Here is a 23,243-nt window from a genome sequence, read left to right as displayed (position 1 = left end):
GTTCTTGAGAGAACTTGAGAGAAAATGTGTCTAAGTATGGGAGAGGTGTTTTGGGAAATGTTTTAGAGATGGGAATTGAACTAATGGTATATAGGAAATAACATATGCCCTTTGGAAAAATGGTCCAACACTTAGAAAAAAATATGAGGCGGATTTTACGAAAATGGGCATAACTTCTTCGTCCGAACTCCGAATGAGGTGAAACGAAGTGTGTTAGGTAGCTAACTCCAAGGGCTTTCCATAGATATGTTATGGGCCACCCAATTATTTGTGTGCTAGGAGATATGACCCTCCAAAGTAGACCCTCGAAAAAGGCTTCACTTGGAAATTTCGGATTTTGATACGGTTGCTCTAAAATTTGGGTTAGACCCATTTCCCACTCAATTTAACCCCCTAAACAAGAATATGAAGTTAGATTTTCGAAAAACGAAACGAATTTTTGTGATATAGCTAAACAAGTTTCCGGTAACTTCCGTAGCACATTTTTAAGAACCTTTTGGGTCATTTCACGAATCCACATGTCTTCAACAGTAAATATAATCGATATGATTATGTTGTGAAGAATGAATAGCTTGAAATGTTGCTTGATATGCCTTCTATGAGGTATGTTGACTAGAGGCAGATGACCCAAGTCTTGACTAAGGCTAACTAAGGTTGCTTGAGAAGTACTCCTTTCTTATTTTTATGTTGGCTTATCCACATTGATTATGCTTATGGTTTGTATTGACTAACTATGACGTTGATGTTATTTATGCTAGCTATCATATTTAGTACATTCTTGTACTAACAAATACTATTGCCTACACTCTTATCAAATGTAGGGTCCAGCGACATTGATTCTCACACTCGGAGCTAGCGTCGTTGTTGATCAAGGAAGTGACGATTTTGTGTGTCCTCATTGTGTTCGAAGATGTGATTACCACCTTCTCTTATGCTTTTCTTTTATGTCTTGGATTATTGTATTGGATGTGACCCAAGACTTTATTCATGTTGTTTAGATGGTTTGAGACAATGATGTTAGATTTCAAATCATTTAATAAAAGACTTTGATAGTGTTGAAAAGTTTTAAACTTTATGTTATGATATGCTAAGTGGCTTGTATGAGGCCTCTTGGGGTCTTATACACCTTGTTAAATCTAGGGGTACTCTCGGGTCATGACAAACTTGGTAATCAAACCACAAGGTTTAGAATGGTTCTAGGATGTCTCAAACCACGTCTAGTAGAGTCTTGTTCATAGGTGTGAAGCGCGCCACATTTATGAATGAGAGGCTATTTGATGTTTAGGAAACATAACTACTTCACTTCTCTAAGTCGTGCCATGGATTTTTACTCTATAAGTCTTTCTCCTAATCTGTGCCAGATGGTTTTCAGGATATGACTACTAGAAGGGCTACAAGAAGGATGGAGGGAGACAATGTTTATCAAGAGGTTCCTCATCAAGCTCTGATTGACCCATTGAATGAGAATGTAACAAATGTGGAGTTTAGGTCAGCATTCCAAGTGTTGGCTCAACCCATGAAGGCACAAGCCAATAGAATGGTGGTAGTCCCTATTAACCCAAATGCGGGTACGGCGGTGTCAAGAGTAATATATTTTACAGGAATGAACCCTCCAAAATTTTATGGCTCTAAAGTGAAAGAAGAACATCAAGACTCTATCGGCGAGGTCTACAAGGTACTTGTTATTATGGGTGAGACTCCGATAGAGAAGGCGGAACTAGTCGCTTACCAACTTAAAGGTGTTTCTCAAATTTGGTTCAATCAGTGGAAAGAGGCAAGTCCGGTGGAAGCGGGTCCAATAGAATGAGAAAAGTTCAAAAAGTGTTTTGCTTGACAGATTCTTCCCTCTAGAGATGATAGAGGCCAAGGTACTTGAGATTATCAACCTTAGGCAAGTAAATGTGAGTGTAAGATAATACGCTTTGAGATTCACTCAACTATCAAGTTGCTCCTTCCATTGTGGCGGATCGTAGGGCCAAGATGAGTAAGTTTGTGTCAAGTGTGTCCGACATAGTAGTCAAAGAGTGTCGCACCACTATGGTTGGCCATGACATGGACATTTCTCTCCTTATGGTACATGCCCAACAAATTGTGGAAGGAAAGTTGAAGAAAAGATCTAGAGAGACAAATAGAGAAAGAGTGGATGATGGTAACTATTCACATTCTAGGTCCGATAGACCAGGATGTTCAAGGTTTCAGCAAAAGTTCTCTGGGCAAGGTTCTTCTAGTACTCCTCCATGGCCTAATAATGAAAGGGTGTCTAACCCAAAATCTTAAGGAGATGGTAGTAGGTCTTCGATGACTACTTCTGCCAAATTTGAGAGAAATCATGAAGGGAAATGTTTAGTGGGTTCTAATGTTTGCTTTGGTTGTGTGAAAATGGATCACAAAATAAGGAATTGTCCTTCGGTTGCTAAGAATAATGGAAATGGTTGTTGTAGGGCTCAACCCTACCCTTCATCTTGTCCAAGTGGTTCGGGTGGGAATGCTCCTTAGCAAAACCGTTTCTATGCTCTCTAAATTGGAGGTGATCAAGAGAGTTCCTCGGATGTAGTGACTGGCATGTGAAAAGTCTTCCCAATAGATGTGTATGCTTTACTTTATCTGGGTGCTACTTTGTCATTTGTGACTCCTTATGTAGCTATGAGATTTGTTATGTTTCCCGATATATTGTTAGAGCCTTTTTATATCTCTACCCCTGTTGGTGATTCTGTAGTGGCTAAGAGGGTTTATAGAAGATTTCTCGTTTCTTTATCCCATAGAGTTACTTTGGTGGATTTGATAGAGCTTGACATGATAGATTTCGATGTTATCATGGGTATGGATTGGTTGCATTCCTATTACGCCTCTATTGATCGTAGGACTAGAGTAGTCAAGTTTCAGTTTCCATAAGAGTCTATCCTTGAGTGGAAGGGGGGGAATTATATTCCTAGAGGTCAATTTGTTTCTTAACTAAAATCTAGAAAAATGATTTCTAAGGGTTGCTTTTACCATATAGTGAGGGTGAGGGATGTGGAGTCTGAAACTCCTATTCTTGAGTCGGTCCCAGTTGTGAAAGAGTTTTCGGAAGTTTTCCCCGATGATTTACCCGGTGTTCCTCCTGATAAATGAAAATAGACTTTGGGATTGACCTTCTCCCCGATACCCAACCTATCTCTATTCCTCCTTATAGAATGGCTCTGACGGAACTTAAGGAGTTGAAGAATAAGGTAAAGGACTTATTGGATAAGGGTTTCATCCATTAGGCGAGGTAAGTCGGGCTTGCTGAGTGGTTCGGGGATCAATTTTTTGCTCTCTTCCATTGCCATTTTGCATTGGTCCTCAGCATCCTCAAATCATGTAACTTTGGGCAATCAATTTTGTCATCACGGAACCGATCGGCAATTCGTTGACTGCTCATTTTTGTAGCCTACTTGGTTTCTTCTCTATGGGCTGGCATGCTGGAACTTTAGGCGGTTTGAAGAGCCACTCGGCGGTTCGCCAAGTGGTCTTGGCAATTACCAGGATTGCTTTGCTCTACTTCTTCAGCTTCTTTTGTTCCTTTTTGCCTTTTAGTGTCCTTGCTTTGCTCCTTAATCCACATACCTGAAAATAAAGGCTTTAACATCTGCATATAGCATAAATTAGGCATTTGAGGACACTAAAACTATCAAAACAAAGCCCTAAATGAGTCCAAATCTTGGACTCATCAACACCCCTAACTTAAACTTTTGTTTGTCCTCAAGTAAAACTCAAGATCAACAATTCAATAAGGATGCCTACAAATAGTGTTGCACAAGACTCAACATAAATGCACACAAAAAGGTTCAAATTACTCATACAATGATCATTTGTGCACTCATATATTCAAATTGTGACTCACCATTATCAAACATGCTCAAGTTCACAATACTTGCTTCCAATGCAAATTCAAACTCAACAAAGGTACTCAAATGCCCTCACAACAACGATGATTCCATATTCACACAAAATTTCTTAACAATTTAAAGTTCTGGAATCATAGTTGGTAATAGTTACTATCCAACTAAACATTCATGTGTAATATTACCAACTAAAAATTAATATGTTGGTAAATATTACCAATGGATTAATGATCGGATGGTATATTACCAACTATTTTAATTATGTTAGTAATTTACAAACAACAATCTTTATTCGTCGGCATAATTTTCAACTGATTAGATATTTGATGGCATGTTTACCAACAAATTTATATTTGGTTGGTAATTTAGCAACAAAATATTGTCGTTGGTAAATGGTTTGGTGTTAGTCAAGAAACTTTTTCAGAACCCTTCTCAGTCTCTACTCTAGTTGGTGACCCAGTTATAGCTAGACGGGTATACAAATACTGCCATGTCATAGTTTCTCAGAATGTCGCCTCAACATACCTTATAGAGTTAGAAATGGTAGATTTCGATGTCATTCTAGGCATGGATTGGTTACATTCATGTTATGCCTCAGTTGATTGTAGATCTAGGGTCATTCAGTTTTAGTTTCCAAGTGGGCCAGTCTTGGAGTGGAAGGGTAGTAGCTCAGTCCCTGTAGGTTGATTTATCTCTTACCTTAAGGCCACAAAAATGATTTCTATAGGATATATCTATCATCTTGTTCGGGTTAAGGATTCAAACTCCGAAACCCCAACTCTGGAGTCAGTCTCTATCGTTAATGAGTTTTCAGAAGTGTTCCCAGAAAATCTTCCTAGACTTCCTCCTGAAGGAGAAATCGACTTCGGAACAGATCTCTTTTCAAATACCCATCCTATTTTAGTTCCTCCTTATTGAATGGCTACAGCTGAGCTTAAAAAATTGAAAGAATAGTTGAAAGAACTTCTAGATAAAGGTTTCATCAGACCCATCATCTCTTCATGATGGGCTATAGTGTTATTCGTGAGAAAAAGACGGTTCTCTCATAATATGCATTGACTATCATCAGTTGAACAAAGTCATAATCAAGAATAAGTATCCCATCCCTAGGATTGGTTATTTTTCCTACCAACTTAAAGGTGCTAGTTGCTTTCCTAAGATAGACCTCAGATCCTGCTATCATCATCTCAGAGTTAGAGATAGTGACATCCCGAAAACAACCTTCAGGACTCGGTATGGCCACTTGATGAGTCCACAAATTGGACTCATTTAGGGTTATATTTAGATAGAATTAGTGTCCTCAAATGCATATTTTATCTCAATATCTGATGAAAACCCTTAAGTTTCAGGTATTTGGGGTTTAAGGGAAAGCATGGACGCTACTCAGCAAAAACAGAACAAAATCAGCTTAAAGAACGAAGAAATGAAGATCTGAGAATCGCCGAACCCATTCGGCGAGTCGCCAAAAGGTCTTATCCTCGCCTTTTGTTCCACCGTGCTGAGCCCTGTAAGAACGGATCAAATTGGCGGTGAAAAGGAGCAGTCGGTGTATCGCTGAGCAGTTCCGTGTGGATGTACTATGCCACCCAATGATCCAAAACACGACGATGCTGAAGGCTAACGCAAGACGGCGATGAACTAAACCAAAGGGCAGATCGCCGAGTTTATCGACGATCCCGACTAACTTCGCTGAGTGATCCTTCACAACACATTTCCTAAAATCTATAAATACTAGTTGAAGGTTTGTAGCATAGTATCAGAGTAGAAATTATTATTAGCAAGTTTTATTATTAAGTTTTAATATCAGACTTAGAATATTTTCTCTAAGTTTGGAGAGGGTTTTGAAGAACTTGAAGATTCAAAGGGTTTCAACTCCAAGATTTTGGACTTGGGTCTCATGGATTCTTCACTTTTGACTTGTTTTAAAACTTAATCTTGCATACCTATTGATGGAAACTGAGATTGGTATACACTTTTACCTCTTTTATATGTGTACCTAAATCCCCAATTCTTGAGGTGTGATTTTGTGAATATGGGTTAGATTATCTGTTGGGTCTTACTTGTTGATGGCTTATTTGTTGTGTAAATGTGACTTCGTTTAGTAGTTGTGGTGGAACTTAATGAAATTGTAGTTGCAAATATGATTTCACCTTTGTGTTTTCAGCTTGCTCGAGAGAGAGGTCGTAAAACTAAGACTACTAAATTGATGGTTGGAGGGATTGGGTCGACATAAGGTTTAGCTCGAGAGAGTGAACCCTAGTCCTTCTCCCACACACTCAGCTCAAGAGAGTGAGTGGGCTAAGGCAGAGGTTGTTCTTCATGCGGCAAGTGGGTGTCCGAGAGGAACCCATTTGATTCGGGTTAAGTTTCTCGAGAGAGAATTTACCCCACTATAGTTTAGCCTAGTCACAAATACTCAACGAATTTACCATCAAAAGCATGCTCCCAATAGTCTAGTCTAACCCGTATTCCTATCACATCCCAAGAATCCCGTCTCCATATTTGTATCTCTTTTTATTTTTGTTGATTGTGCTTTTTTACGTGCTTACAAACCCCCATTGATAATTGGCACTCGTGTCAAACCTTTTAATTTGTCATGCCTTCATTCGATAAAGTCTTTAGCTACGGTTAGCTTTAGCACTTTCGTGCTTAATCACTAATTTTCAAAAACCGCTCCTTTGGGACTTGACCCCAACCCTTGGTTGGGTTACTTTACTATTGTACGATCATAGACACTTGCATTGGAAGTTGTGTATTGATTACGCAAACATCACTACTATGAATTTGTAGTTATGTCTTTTGGACTAACAAATGCTCCTACATCTTTCATGGACTTAATGAACAGGGTGTTCAAATGATATTTGTACTTGTTCGTCAAAATCTTTATTGATGATATGCTCATTTATTCTCGAAGTCAGGAAGAGAATGGAACTCATCTAAGAGTTGTTATGCAATATCTCAAGGATCATCAGCTATTTACTATATTCATCAATTGTGAAATTTGGTTACAGTAGGTAGCTTTCCTTGTTCATGTGGTATCCAACGAAGGGATCCGTGCAGATTCTCAAAAAATTGAGATGGTAAAACACTGGCGTGATATTAGAAGTTTCTTGGGTTTGGCTGGTTATTACAACAGGTTTGTTGAACGATTTTTATCTATAGCTTCCCTATTGACCAAGTTAAATCATAAAAAAGTAAAGTTTCAATGGTCAGATGAGTGTGAGAAAAACTTCTTAGAACTGAAGACCAAGTTGACTACAACTCAAGTCTTGACTCTACTAGAAGGTTCAGATGGTTTGTGGTTTATTGCGATGCATCTATGGTCGGCCTAGGTTGTGTATAGAAGAACTACCCGACTAATGTCCTTGAGCTTGTAGTTGTAGTGTTTGTGTAGCACCCCGGAATCAAAAGAGGAAACCTTTTCAAATTGTTAGAAAGTGCAGGTGTCACCCATGAGGGCCAACCATTCCCCGTGGTTGGACCCATGCGCTGTAGGTGGTCTTCGTGGGTTGGGAATACTGGGAAACTACCTAAGGCAGAATCACGGCGAGGACCCACGCCTGGTGGATGGGTCCACAGTCCATGGTTAAGGGTCCGTCGTTGGCCCAAAAACTTTGTCCAGACCACGCTGGACCATGACGAACCGTAGGTCCATCCACGGTCCGTCGGTGGGGTCTCGTGGTTGGATATTTTGGGATAGTTGAGGCGGTTAAGTGTAGGGCTTAAGGGTCTTTTCCGGTTTTAATTTAATTGAAGTGGTGTCATTTGCCTAAGTCTAAGACACCTATATAATTTATTTTAACCACCAAAATTCCCCAATTAAGTCATTCTCTCAAAATCCGAAAGAATTCCCAAAACTCCTCTCATATATTCTCTCTCTAGAAGTTGGAAGAAGAAGAAGAAGAAGAAGAAGAAGAAGAAGAAGAAGAAGAAGATGAAGAAGAAGAAGGAGATGGAAGCTAGGTCCAGATCAAGTCTCCAATCTTCAAACTTGTGACAGCTTTGTAATCAAGGTATAATGGCTTTTCATCCATGGGATTCTTCCTCCCATGGAGTCCCCTAGAATTCCACAATTTGAAGAAGAATTCCCCAATTCTAGTTAGGGTTTCTCCCATTGTTGTGGGTTATGATTAATGTTGATCCAATTGAGTGGATTATTGATTTCACGTATAAGGACATTTCTTCCAATTCTAAGTACCAACGACCGTTAGTCAGTAATATAACCCAACTAAGTGAGTTGGGATTGAATCCCACAGGGAGTGGTATGTTCTTAAGATTCAAGAGCCAAGTGCAAATGTATTCAAGTCAATCATAGGTAAAGATATTTACGAATAAAAGCATTGTTGAAATTTAGGGTGACACAAGTGTCAAATAACAAGGTTTTTTTATATTTTAATTATCAACTACAGCAACAAATAACACTAAGGAACAAGTAAAGAGACGGGTTCTTGAGATGTGACTGGATTATAGGCTAAGGTTGACAAATGGGTGATTGCAACGGATAATAATAAATAGTTGTAAATCACTGAATAAGCTAGACTTTAGTGGGGATAAACTTTCTCTCGAACAATTTACCCCTAATCAAATTAGTTCTCTCGAACACCAATAAACAACAACTAAGAACAGCCTATGCTTTAGTCCATTCACTCTCTCGAGCTGAATGTGTGGAAAAGGTTTTAGGATTCACTCTCTCGAGTTGAACTCATGACAACCCAATACCCACAGACTATCAATTCAGTAATCTTGGTTTTAAAACCTCTCTCTTGAGCAAGCCAAAAACACAAAGGTAGAGTTGCATTTGGAACTACAACCTTTTAAATTAAGCCACAATTACTGTATGAAATCACTTTTAAACAACATTTAAACTATCAATTAGCAATACCCAGCAGCTAAATCAACCCATAATCACATAATCACACCCCAAAAATTGACGTTTTATCTAGACATCATAAAAAGATAAAAAAATCATTACCAAATTGTGTTTCCATCAACTGGATAAGATTAATTTCGTCATTACAAAAGTCAAGGTTGAAGAATCTCAAAAACCCACTTCCAATTTCTCAAAAACGAAAATCTTCAAATCTTCAAAGCTAAGGAAAATATTGTCTCAATACTATCAATTCTAAGCTCTTAAAAAACTGATTGATAATGAAAATTAGATACTATGAAAACTGATACTAAACTAATAATTTAAAAATGTATTTATGGTCGCCAAAAATATGTTGTGAAGCACCATTTGGCGCATCAAGTCGGGATCGCCGATCAACTCGGCGATCCACCCTTTGATCAATTACATCGCCGTTTTACTTTGGCCTTCAACATCCTCACGTTCTGTAACTTTGGGCGATCTAACACTGCATCGCAGAAAAGTTCGGCGACACGCCGATTGCTCCCTTCTATCGCCGACTTGATTTTTTCCTTGAGGGCTTGGAACACTGGAACTTTAGGCGAGATCATGGCCATTCGGCAACTCGTCCAATGGGTTAGGTGATCATCGGACCTTCTTTTCTTCGTTCTTTCAGTTGCCTTGTTCCTTTTTGCTCATTAGTGTTCATGCTTTGTTCCTCAATCCAAATGCCTGAAAAACAAGGATTTACATCTATTACTGGTACAAAATATGCATTTGAGGACACTAAATCTATTAAAATAAAGCCCTAAATGAGTCCAAATCGTGGACTCATCAACAACCCGAACTTAAACTTTTGCTTGTCCTCAAGTATAACTCAAGTTCAGTTGTTCAAAAAGGATGTCTCAAACAGTGCTACACAAGACTCAATCATGAATGCACACAAAAAGACTCAACTTACTCATGCAAGGATCAATTGTGGACTCAAAGATTCAAGTTGTGACACACCATATTCAAAGATTCTCAAGTTCACAATACTTGCTTCAAATGCAAGTTCAACCTCAACAAAGGTACTCAAATGCCCTCACACAAAGAATGATTCCATATTCACACACAATGGTTCAACAATTTAAAGCTTCAGAATCAAATCCACACTCACACTCACAAAGATGAACATAATGCATGATTTCACCCATAGGTTTGCCCGTATTTTCCAATCAACAATTGTTTCGCTCACTCAAGATCAAAAAGGTCTTTTCAAGGCTTGTAACGGGGCTGAGTGTAAAGGTATGGTCATTTAGCCTCAGTGACTTCTATCCTCATGAAATGTAGTGTGAACAACACTTTCTTTCCTTTTCTTTATCCTTCTCATTCGTGCTCCCAAGTCACTCCATTATTCACTTTCCATGGCCGTTGGAAACCCCATTTCTTTTGCATTTTCACAACTTTATTCCACAACTTTTTCATTCTTTTCTTCTTTTTCTCTCTTTTTTTATACAGAGAGGTTCCATTTTTCTCAAACCCATGGGTCAAAGGGGACTTCCTCGCACTTCTTGATTTACCTTCTCTTTTCACCACACCCCCAACTTAGGCTTTTGGCCTAAGTTGGCTATTCACTCAAACCACAAATCATGAGGATTAAGGGTAATGGATCAAGAAAGTTCACAATTTCATCAAGTTTCTTCCAAGAAAAGGGTAAGGCTCAAAAGGTGTTCAAGCGAAGTTCACACACTCACAGGGTAGGTCACAAAAAGGGGTATAATGTCAAATTATTTCACACTCTTCAAAGTTGTCTAAGATCATATAAAGAGATTTGCATCACTTAGTCAACCGGACCAACAAGGCAAATTCTGGGTGTCATCACACATGGTTCACGGTAAGCTCATCACACAAGGCATTGAAACCAATGTCAAACAAGACTCCGCACTTTCGCTAGTGTGCAATGTTCATCAGATGAGACTCAATTTGATACTTGGCTAGTCACAACGAGATGCAAAAAGTTGACATATTGTCTATGCAACTTCATTTGGACCCATAGTAGCCACAGATTCATTTTTGTTCGATTATGAAAACTATTCAAGTCATCGATATTGATCAAGACCGACACTCAAATTTGCAAGAGAACAACAACATTCAAACACAAAGAAGAGGTGGCACAATTTTTTTTCCGAAAGGGTCCAAAAATCATTTACAATTAACACAAGGAGCCACAAGCTCAATCATCCACAAAAACAGTGTTAAACATAATATATACCACAAAACCCAATGTATGAACAAAGCAATAATCACAAAAGGTGGGCCTCACCCCACCACAAACAAAAGCTATTTGTCCTCAAATGCAAGAAATAAGATATCCAAAAGTCAAAAAGTAAGACAGAGAGGGAGGTAAAAAGGAATCATGTCTAAGAAGTCGCTCAAACTTTCTAGGCATCAGTGCCCGGAGTCACCTCAGAAGCAATAGTAGCTACATTAGGATCAACCAAGGGTGTATTCGCCAAAGAAGCTTGCACAGCTGCATCTACCATGGCCTCCTCAGTCTTAGTAAGGTCTTCATAGGAAGCCTCCTCAACAACCCCAAGCATCTCATCATCCATCTCAGCCTCGGTGTAATGACCCGTAAAATGAATAAGTGAAACTAGAGCCTAACTAGTGAGTGTCTGAGTTTTTCATGAGGTTTGAGGTGGTTTGGTGTTGTCCCGAGGTATGGTTGAGGGGTTTAGGGGTTAAACGTCAAGGTACGACTCCCCAAGGACCACCCTAAGGGTCCTTGAGGAGGATCCTAAAGCCTAACCCCTAAGACCCCAAGATCACAAAAAGCTAGAAATTTAGGGTGACTTACGGATAGGGTTCACGACCAGTAGGTCCATCCACGCTCCGTGGATGGCCTCTGTAGGTCAAGGGCCCCCAAACCATGCTTTAGTCACGAACCATGAGGTGACATCATGAGGCATCAACCCATCCACAGTCCGTGGATGGGGATCCGTCGATTGCACCTGTGTTGCTGGTGTGGTTCGGCCAAGGTGAGAGGTTGTTTGGTAATTAGCTAATTAATTTAGTTAAGTCGTGGGATGGTTATTTTAAGTTATTTAACCGTAAAATAACTCATTCAATTTATTCTCTACTCATTTACCAAAAAGAAGGCAAATCTTCCTATCAAAAATATTTCTCTCTGTAGAAAGCTAGAAGAAGAAGGGTTAAACCTAGGGTTTCAAGTCAATACTCCTAATCCTCCATTGAAGGCAAGATCTTGGCATTGAGGAATTATAGTTTTCATCGAAAGAGCCCTTTCCTTCATGGAGTTCCCAAATTCTCCAATTTACAAAGTTAGAATTCCCTAATTGAGTTAGGGTTTTATTCCATGCCATGAGTTCCTTTAAATATTGATTTATTTGATTGTTTTATTATCTACCAAGCCTGAATTGAGATAATTACATGATTTTATAATGAATTCCCATGAACCATGTCCAAACCATGTTTTCTAGATATTGATTATTCAAAGTGGATTTTTAACTATGAAAGGTGAATTATGGAATCATGCATATTCTTATGGAATTTATGTGCTATGAGGTAGATTGCTTTGAGAGTAAAAGCATATGTGTTGTCATTGTAGTTAATTTTTGTGAAAGGATTGCTCACATATTCATGAAAGGTTTTATCACATGGAGGATTCTAAGGTTGAAAGGTCTTCTCACCTAAAATTAGTCAAAGATAAGGAGTTATTCTAATGAAACCTATCTTGGATTGGTTACTTAATTGTACCTTTCCATGGATGACATATGACTTAGTTTGGATCGGCAATATGGCATGCCCTTCCATGGATAATAAAGACAAGTTAAGAAATAACTATTCTGTGAGATTTACGCTTAGCACCGAGAGGATATTGGGATGGAAGCTCTCTTGTTAGTAGAGGTCGGGTTTCTAGTGGCAATCTTCTTATCGCATACTTATGTTCCCCTATAGGATGATTGTCTTAGATAGACATTAGCTTGTGGATCCACATAATATAGAAGTTCATGGTCTTACCTTGGACAGTACGACACCCCTTTTTGGTATGGGGCAGACACTAGATTCCGTGCTGATAGCTCACATGGTCTTATATTCTCCCACAATAATGAACTAAATCTACTTTAAGAAGTATCTCACATGCATTCTAAGATGATGTTAATTGCATTGACCTTGTTTTATGACTTTTGTCCTCAACTTCTTTTATATTCATGATTTATCTTGGTCATTGCACTTTATGAAGATGTCCCATTTTAAGCATGTTTTAAATGTTTTATGCATGGCTATCATACTTGGTACATATTTTGTACTAACGCATACTCTTTCCTACATTTCTTAAAATGTAGGGTTCGGTCTTACAAATTTGCACTTTCGTGGCTAAGGATCTCATATAGAAGATTGAATATTTGGTGAGTCCTCATATTCTGAGGACCAAGCTTGATTTCCCTTTTGTCCTTATTTTCAATTTTGGAACTTGATGTATGGGCTACTCCTGGATGAACTCTTATGTGCTAGAAAGCTTTGAGACAATGTTTAGATTTCTGCTTTACTTTATAAATTTTTTTATGCTGAAACTGTCTTTTAAATCTCGTTATTCTATTATCTTGTATGATGAAAGCTTAGTGGCTTGTATGGGGCCTCTCAAGGTCTTATACTCCATGTTATGCCTATGGGGCTACTTGGGTTATGAAAAACTTGGTATCAGAGCACAAGTTTTAGAAAGGCCCTAGGAAGTCTAATAATCCACGTCAAGTAGAGTCTTGTTCATGAGTGTGAAGCACGCCACATTTATGAATGAGACGTTATAAGATGTTTAGGAAACTCAATTTATTTTATTACTCTAAAGTCATGTAATAGAGCTTGACTGTATAATGTCTCTCTCTTAATCCTTATCCGATGCTCTATAGGATATGGCCACTCGAAGGGCATATGCTAGAAGGAATGCGGGACAAAATGAGAATTAAGAGGCTCCTCCTCGAGTTCCTCAAGTTACAGTTGATCCTTTGGCCGAGCAAGTGACTAATGTGAAGTTTAGGGCAGATTTTCAAGTGTTGGAGCAAGCCATGACGACCCAATCAAATAGGGAGGTTGTGGCTCCCGTTAACCCAAATTTAGGTACGGTGGCATCTAGAGTGAGGGACTTCACTCAAATAAATCCTATGGATTTTTATTGATCTAAGGTGAGGAAGATCCTCAAGAGTTCATTGATGAGGTTTACAAGGTGTTGATGATCATGGGAGTGACGCTGGTGGAAAAGGTGAAATTGGCGCTTATCAACTTAAGGGTGTTAGTCACGCATGGCTCAACTAATGGAAGGAAGGGAAAGAGGAAGATGCAGGTCCTCTTGATTGGGAAAAATTTAAAGTTGCTTTCCTTGATAGGTTTTTCCCCTTGAGATGAGGGAGGCAAAGGTGCTTGAATTCATCAACCTTCATCAAGGAAATTTGAGCGTGAAGGGATATGCTTTAAAGTTCACAAAATTGTCTTGATATGCTCCCACTGTGATTGTCGATCCTAGGTCAAGGATGAGTAAGTTTGTTTCGGGTGTGTCCGAGATGGTAGTTAAGGAATGTCGTACCACTTTGTTTATCAATGATATAGACATTTCTCGTCTCATGGTTCATGCTCAATAAATAGAACAGGGGAAACTTAAGGAAGGGTCTAGGGAGGCAAAGAGGGCCAAGACCGGTGATGGTAACTTCTCACACTCAAAGACTGGTGGACATGGTCTACCTAAGTTCCAATAAAGGTTTTTCGACCAAGATTCCTCCAATGCTCCTCCTAAGTTCAATAAAGATAGGGTTTCTAACCCTAAGCCTCAAGGAGGGAATGGTAGTGGATCTTCATTGCCTACTTGTGTTTGGTGTGGAAGAAAACATGAGGGTAAATGTTTAGCTGGCATGGATGGTTGCTTTGGTTATGTTAAAAGTGGTCATAAGATGAGGGATTGCCTGATGCTTATAGCTATAGGAGGAGAGGGTACGCAAGCTCCTTTGAGTGGTTCGGGTTTCAATGCTTCTAAGAAAAACTGATTATATGCACTTCTGACTCGTGGTGAAAAAGAGGTTTCTCCCGATGTGATTACAGGTATGTTGAAAGTCTTCCAACTTGATGTTTATGCCTTACTTGACCCTACTGCTACCTTGTCTTTGTGACACCATATGTGGCTATGAGACTTGATATTCTTCCAGATGTGTGGTTAGATCCTTTTTCTGTGTCTACTCTTGTTGGTGATTTTGTTGTGGCTAAGATGGTCTATAAAAATGTCATGTATCCTTGTCCCATAGAGTCACTCATGTTGACCTCATAAAGCTTGATATGCTAGATTTTGAAGTTATCCGTGGAATGGACTTGTTACATGCATATTACGCTTTTGTTGATTGTGGAACCCGTGCAGTCAAGTTTTAGTTTCCAAAGGAACCTATCCTAGAGTGGAAAGGGAGAAATTATATGCCTAAGCGTTAGTTCGTTTCTTGTCTTAAAGCTAGAAATATGATATCAAAGGATTTCATTTACCATCTAGTTAGGGTAAGAGATATAGATTTCGAGACCCCTACTCTTAAGTCGGTCCCTATTGTAAATGAGTTTCCAAAAGTATTTCCAGATGATCTACCCGAAAATGGAATAGACTTTGGTATTGACTACGCAACCTTTTTCTATTCCTTCTTACCGTATGTCTCTGACTGAACTTAAGGAACAAAAGGAGCAATTGAAAGATTTGTTGGATAAGGGTTTCATCCGACCAAGTATCTCTCTATGGGGTGCTTCAATTTTTTTTGTTAGAAAGAAAGATGGTTTGCTTCGTATGTGCATTGACTACCAGCAATTGAACAAAGTTACTATTAAAAATAAGTATAATTTCTCAAGGATAGATGATTTGTTTGACCAACTTCAAGGAGCAAGCTATTTCTCTAAGATCGACCTCCGGTCGGGTTATCATCAATTGAGGGTAAAGGAAGATGACATTCCGAAGATAGCTTTTGAAACTCGCTATAGTGATTATGAGTTTTAGTGATGTTGTTTGGTCTGACTAATGTTCCGGTGGCATTTATGAATTTGATTAATAAGATATTTAAGAAATACCTTGACATGTTTATGATAGTGTTCATTGATTATATATTGATCTGTTTGAGGAGTGAAGACGAGCATACCAATCATTTGAGGCTTGTTTTACAAGCCCTCAAGGACCAAACAATCTTTGCAAAGTTTAGCAAATATGAGTTTTGGCTAAGGTCTGTGGCTTTTCTTGGGCATATTGTGTATGGTAAGGGTATTGAGATAGATCCTAAGAAGACGGATGCGGTCAAAAGTTGTCCTAGACCTCTAACCTCTTCGGATATTAGGAGTTTCTTAGCTCTAGCCAATTACTATAGGAAGTTTTTTAAAGGATTATCTTCGATTGCTTCTCCATTGACAACATTGAAAAAAAAAGGTTAAGTTCTTATGGTCCGAAGCGTGTGAAAAGAGTTTTCAAGAATTGAAGGATAGACTTACTTCGGCTCTAGTGTTAACATTATCGGAAGGGACACATGGTTTTTTTTCATTTATTGTGATGCCTCGAGAAATGGGTTAGGATGTGTCCTTATGCAAAATGGAAAAGTAATTGTCTATGCTTCAAGATAACTTAAGAATCATGAAATGAATTATCCGACCCATGACCTTAAACTAGCGGTAGTTGTTTTTGCCTTAAAGATTTGGAGGCATTATTTGTATGGTGTTCATGTGGATGTCTTTACCAACCACAAGAAATTGCAATATGCGTTTAACTAGAAAGATCTAAATCTTCGCCAAAGGAGATGGGTTGAATTGTTGAAAGACTATGACATGAGTACTCTCTATCACCCAGTAAGGAAAATGTGGTGGTGGATGCTCTTAGTCGATTATCGATAGGCAGTGTTTCTCACATTGAAGATAATAAGAAAGAGTTGGTTCGAGATGTTCATAGATTCACCCGATTGGGTGTTCGGTTTGTCCACTCTACCAAGGGTGGTGTGGTGGTTCACAGTGGTTCAGTCTTTTGTGACTAATGTGAAGGCCAAGCAAGGTCTTGATCCGATTTTGGTTGAATTAAATAAAGCGGTGCTTTAGAAGTCCGTGGAGTCTTTGTCCAGGGGGAGGTGGTGTACTTCGATATCAAGGTCGTTTATGTGTTCCTTATGTTGATGACTTGAGAGAGCAGATCTTGTCAAAAGCCCATAATTCTTGATATTCCATGCTTCCGAGAGCCACCAAGATGTACTATTACTTGCGGGAGATCTATTGGTGGAATGGTATGAACAAAGATATTCCGGAATTTGTGCCTAAGTTCCCCAACTGTCAACAAGTGAAGGTTGAGCATCAAAAGGTGGGAGGTTTATCCCAAATATTAGCATTCCTACTTGGAAGTGGGAAGACTTTAACATGGACTTCATTGTTGGGTTGCCTTGCACCCGGCGACAACATGACTTGATTTGGGGTTATTATAGATCAGATGATGAAATTGACTTATTTCATTCCCGCCAAGGTTTCTTATTTGGTGGAGGACTATGCCAAGTTGTATTTGAAGGAAATGGTAAGGTTGCATGGAGTGCCCTCATCCAGCAAGTTCGTGAAAAGCTTAAATTTTGAGAAAATGAGTTAGCCTGATTGATTTCAACATGTTTATGTGTATTTGAGTATGAGATGTATATAGATTTCAGAATGTGATGCATTGAACACGCTTTAGCTTGGAGTTGATATTTTCTCCTCAGATATGCGTAATTATGTGATGTCATGTTGTTTGGGCTGATAGGATAGAGTTTTTCTCTCCATCTGATGTTTTGAATCTCATTAGAGGTCGAATGTTCCTAGGGGGAAGATAATGTAACACCACGAATTCAAGAAAGGGGATAGGGATGGTCAAGTGGGCAACTCACAAGCCCAAAAGTGGACTATGCAACTCCTCACCAAGCCCAAACGGGCCATGAAGAGAACCATGGTCTCTTGGAGGGCTCATGAAGGTGCCCTAGACCTGACTCGCATGTCTCCCTCCCATGAAGACAGTGGACAGCCCATGGTGAGCTTCACGCCCTGTAGTGGTGCCTGTAAAACCTTTCCAGAAGCTGTCCAGGAGGGCTCCTTTCCCACGAGCCCTTTTGATGGCCTAAGGTAAGCCTCACAAGGCATGAAGGTAGTCGTGAAGGATGGCCAATGTTCAGAGGCCACTGACCAAGGATAACAGTGACCATAACAGGTCATGGTCCCTCACACGATTCGTATAGGCTGTCGTGAAGTGGTCACATTAGTTGTTGATCAGGGTCTTTTGGGTCTTTTCCTATTTGGTTTAAATTAATACCCCGTCATTTTCCCCTTAACCCAAAGCCCTATATAAGTAAAGTTTAACCCCAAAATAACCCATTCAATTCATTCTCTACTCATTGACCAAAAAGAAAACAAGTTTTCCTCTCCAAAATATTTCTCTCTCTAGAAAGCTTGAAAAAGAAGGGTTTAACCTTGGATTTTTTGCCAAAACTCCTAATCTTCCATTGAAGAAAAGCTCTTGGTAATGAGGTATGATAGTTTTCATCCATGGAGCCCATTCCTCCATGGAGTTCCCAAATTCTCCAAATTACAAAGTTAGAATTCCCAATCGAGTTAGGGTTTTCTTTCATGTCATGGGTTCATTTAAATATGATTTATTTGATTGTTTTATGATATATCAAGCATGAATTTAGCTAATTACGTGATTTTATGATTAATTCCCATGAACTCATGTCGAACCCATGTTTTCTGGATATTAATGATTGAAAGTGGGTTTTGAACTATGAAAGATGAATTATGAAATTATGCATGTTCATATGGAATTGATGCAATATGATGTAGATTTCTTTGAGAGTAAAAGCATGTGTTGTCATTGTAGTTAATTATTTTGAAAGGATTGCTCATATAACTACTCATGCATGAATGTGAAAAGTTTTCTCACATGAAGGATTCTAAGGTTGAAAGGTCTTCTCACCTAAAATGATTCAAAAATAAGGACCTATTCTAATGAAACCTAGCTTGGATTGGTTACTTAAATGTACCTTTCCATGGATGACATATGACATAGCTTGGACTGGCAAGATGACGTGCTCTTTCATGGATAATAAAGGCAAGTTAAGAATATAACTTTTCTTTGGGATTTACGCTTAACACTGAGAGGATATTGAGATGGTAGCTCTCTCATTGGTATAGGATGGGTTTCTAGAAGCAATTTCATTATCCCATACTTATGTGCCCCCATTGGATGATTGTCTTAGATAGACATTAGCTAGCAGATCCAAATAAGCTAGAAGTTATTGGTCTTACCTTGTCAAGTTGGACACCACTTTTCGGTGTGGGGTAGACACCGGATTCTCTATTTATATCTCACATGGTCTTATATGTGGTTAAAGGTAAATCTCCCACAATAATGAACTAAGGTTACTTCAAGAAGTATCTCACATGTGACTTAAGATGATGTTTATTTGCATTGCCCATGTTTTATGACTTATGTCTTCTAGTTCTTTTACATTCATGATTTTGCTTGGTCATTGCACTATATGAAAATATCCTTTTTCTCATGTGTTCAAATGTTTTAAGCATGGCTATCATAGTTGGTACATGTTTTTTACTAACGCATACTCTTGCCTACAATTCCCCAAATGTAGGGACCGACATTAGAAATTCGCGCTTCCGTGGCTAGGATCTAATATAGAAGATTGAAGTTTGGTGAGTCCTCATATTCCGAGGACATAGCTTATGTAACACCCCGACTTTTCAAAACGTCTAAATTAACTCGTATCTTCGTGGAAAGACAAGGAGGGTGAGTAATAAATTAAGAATGATGTGGTATGTCTTATTTTAATATTTTAAGTGTTCAAGTGTTGCATCTCAAGTTTTGAAGATAGGTAACTGGCAAAATAAAAGTTGGCGGAAGTTATCGTAAGTTCCTTCTTAAAGATTTCTCTGAACTTTGGGTCAAATGTCTTGGAAGTTTTCTCCCAATCTATAAAGATATATGGGGCCCACAAACTATCGAATCGAAGGTCTACGAGTCTAGTTTCCAACGCATCAAACCGTTCATTCATACGACTTCATAATAGAGAGATATTCACATTTTCGTGGGACTGCGCAAGCAGGCACGTGAGGTGGGGCCCTAGGTCGGTGGAAAGTTGTATATATCTTCTTCTTCGGGTTTTTTCTTCATTTTAAGCTAAATATACAGAGAAAACATAGAAACCCATTTTTAGGATCAAGTGAAATATAGATTTTCTCGACGTAAGTCCTTGACGAAAGTTGTTCTACGCGTTGGCCTCAACATCGTGGTATAATTTGTTTTATCGATTGCGTAGCATATCACATTTTAGTTTTGGGACAGCAGGGGTTTGAATATATTTGAAGTTTTTGAGGTGAATTACGAACCTAAGATCGAGGTAAGACCCTTCTTTCATCGACTCTAACTTTTATAAGCAGCAAATAGCAATTTGCGACGGAAATACATATCTTTTATTGTATTGTCATGGTATATTTTATTTTGTGTGTTGATTATGGTCCTACCTTGTTGTAGAATCGAGGGAGTTATGAGTTAAAGTCTTTAGGCCACGTGAATTTAGCGAAAAAGGTATGTTAAGGCTATTCTCTTCCTATGGCATGTTTCCTTAAAGCTTAGGAGCAATGTAATTGAGTTGTTATCATTGTTATACTTATAGCTATTATTGTTGATTGTTGGCTGCTCGAGTGCGTATAATCCTCTCTTATCGAGATCCTTATTCAGTAGTAACATTCGTATGTTGGACACGACTTAGAGGCTATTTGTACAGGTTGCCTATAACTAAATTGCTCACTCTTAGCTGTTGGATTGTTATTGTTGCCTTTGGGCTACTGTTGTTAGCTGCAGGAATGTGATCTATGCCTAGCAGGGTTATGTTCTGCCTACAGGGCTATATGAATGCCTAAAAGGGCTATGAGTTGCCTACGGGGCTATATTGATGCCTAGAAGGTCTATGAGTTGCCTACAGGAATATATATTAACGCCTAAGAAGGTTATGTGCTTCCTACAGGGCCATGTTGTTGCCTAATAGGGCTATGAGTTGTCTAGAAGATATGTTGATGCCTAAGAGGGCTATGTGACTGCCTGCGGTGCTAGGGGACTACCGATAGGGGTATACAGGCTGATTGGCACCTTCCGGGCTTATGGGGGCCTGAGTAGGTGGTCTTGTGTGTTGTTTATACCTACCGAGCTTATGGGGGCTTGGTTAGGTTGTTGTTTTATTATTTTTGATAAATTTAGATTTAGAAGCAGGTCAGTACAATTATCTTATACTTAATTTATTTATCAAATTATTCCAGTATATCAGGATACCTCATCATAGTCTATTGCCTTTCATACTCTGTACATTATTTTGTATTGACGCCCCATTGCCTTGGGGGCGCTGCATTCATGCATGCAGGTCTTGACAGAAGACCGAGTAGACCTCTATATTAGCAGGGTTGACTTTTATCCGATTGGTCAGCCCCTTTCCTCCGGAGCTGCCAGAGTTGGGAAGTTTGTTACCTTTTGTTGTATATGTTCTCATGAGTAGGCTGGGGCCCTGTCCCACCAATCTTTACTACGCTTAGAGGCTTGCAAACTAGTGTGTGGGGTTTATAGCTACGTTATGGCCATGCTGGCCTATGTTGTTGGTTTGTTGAAGCTTGTGAGCTGTTTGATGTACTGTACTGATATTGACCTGTTTTTAGTTTTGGTATAGATATCATGGTGGCCTCGACGGCCCAATCAGAACTTTTGTGCTAGTGGATATTTCTTTATATGAACTCTTGGGAGTAGCTGGTTCTCTTGTAGATCTGTTGACAGGGGCCTTGTCGGCCGAGGGCTTAGTTTTAAGCCGAGATATACTTGTTTGTTTTCTTAATTGCATGTGACTGCCATGCGCTAGTAGCAAATGGTTCAACAGGGTCGGCTCGGACCTGAGTTTTGGCTTTAGGAGTCAGTTGCGCGCCCTTGAGTTTGGGGCGTGACAAACTTGGTATCAGAGCAACGTCGTATCCTAGGGAGTCTGCAAGCCATCTCTAGTAGAGTCTTGTTGATAAATGTGTTGTGCACCACATTCGATAAGCAAGAAGTTGTCGGGCATGTTAGAATGACTATCCTTCTTTTGCTCACCTCGTGCTATAGAGCGGTGTCTGAAGGGTTGAGGTTTCTGGCTAATAATTGATACTTGTATGAAGATAGAGATGACTGATACTAGACAGACCACAACTAGCCAGGGGCTAGATACAACTACAAGTGAGGGTACCGACAAAGTACCACAAGTGGAGGTGGCCCATTGTGAGACCCGGGGGGAGACATCTTATTAGCCCCCTATAGCTTCTCCACAGCTTCAGGAGCCTCCGAGGGCTACAGGACTTCCGACTCCACCAGCAGTACCACCTCTAGTTCCTCCTATTCCATCTGATCAGGATTTCAAGAGTGCAGTATATATGTTAGCACAGTTAGTAGCTACACAGTACCAACCAGTTGCGCCAGATATTGCCGGACCTTCTGAAGGGCCCGGAAGTTCGAGAGTTCATGAATTTCTTGCCTTGAATCCTCCACAGTTTACAGGAACAGATCGCAGAGAAGACCCTCAACACTTTGTTGATCAGCTTCATAAGATCTTCAGAGTCATGCATGCCTCCGCGACTGAGTCAATTGAGTTAGCAGCATTTCGATTGCGTGATGTTGCAGTATTGTGGTATGAAAGTTGGGAGAGATCTAGGGAAAAAGATACATCTCTACCCACTTGGGATAGCATTACAGAAGCTTTCATAGATCACTTTTTGCCTTGAGAGATTAGGGATGGCCGGGTGGACCAGTTTCTGAACCTCCGACAGGGTGGCATGAGTGTCCGAGAGTACGGGCTGAGATTTGATTCATTGGCTAGATATGCACCAGCATTTGTTGATATGATGCATGACAGGGTGCGTAGATTTGTGGGAGGGCTTGACTCAGACTATATCGAGGCTTGTTCTACCGCTGCGCTAAATGATAATGTGGATATCTCGCGGATTCAGGCCTTCGTACAGGGCATAGAGGATCGCCGACATCGACAGTATACGAGTGAGAGGGTCGAGAGAGAGACAGAAGAGGGCTAGGCCCGCTGATTCGCAGGGAGATTTTTAGGGTGGTCCCAGACCCCGATATTTTATTAGGCCACCTAGACCTCCACCACAGCAGTTCCAGGGTAGTAGATTTTATAGTCAGGGACAGTCAGACCCATGTGAGGTCTCACGAGCATCAAACTCTCATCAGCAGAGAGGCTCAGGCCACGCTAGGACAGCACCGCCGCGTTGCGCAACTTATGGTAGGCTACATTTCGGGAGGTGTAAACAGGGTTCAACAGGTTGTTATTCTTGTGGACAGGAGGGGCATGTGTGGAGAAACTGCCCGACCATAGGTCAGGGTGGTATAGGTCAGTCAACCAAGTCAATAGTAGGTTCCTCTTCATCAGCACAGTCTATAGGGCGTGGACCCCAGACTTCAGCAGGTAGAGGTAGAGGCAGAGGCAGAGAGG

General features: G+C 39.8%; 2 protein-coding genes across 2 annotated transcripts in view; one reads left to right on the top strand and one right to left on the bottom strand.

Annotated features, from left to right (window-relative positions):
* The window catches only part of LOC125829084 (uncharacterized), a 1,125,066-nt gene that overhangs the window by 921,195 nt on the left and 180,628 nt on the right, over positions 1 to 23,243 (bottom strand). The gene's annotated exons all lie outside the window — the stretch shown is intronic.
* Positions 14,046 to 23,243, top strand: part of LOC125829078 (uncharacterized) — a 161,157-nt gene continuing 151,959 nt past the window's right edge. The window contains exon 1 of the mRNA XM_049508352.1: positions 14,046 to 14,049. The gene's annotated coding sequence lies outside the window, so the exon portion shown is untranslated. The remainder of the gene's footprint in view (positions 14,050 to 23,243) is intronic.

Source organism: Solanum verrucosum, unplaced genomic scaffold (assembly GCF_900185275.1).
Source record: "Solanum verrucosum unplaced genomic scaffold, falcon-dt-bn FXZP01000007.1, whole genome shotgun sequence".
In the NCBI taxonomy this organism is placed as follows: Eukaryota; Viridiplantae; Streptophyta; class Magnoliopsida; order Solanales; family Solanaceae; genus Solanum; species Solanum verrucosum.
Note: the sequence above shows the minus strand (reverse complement) of the source record. Positions and strands in the feature narration are given on the sequence as shown.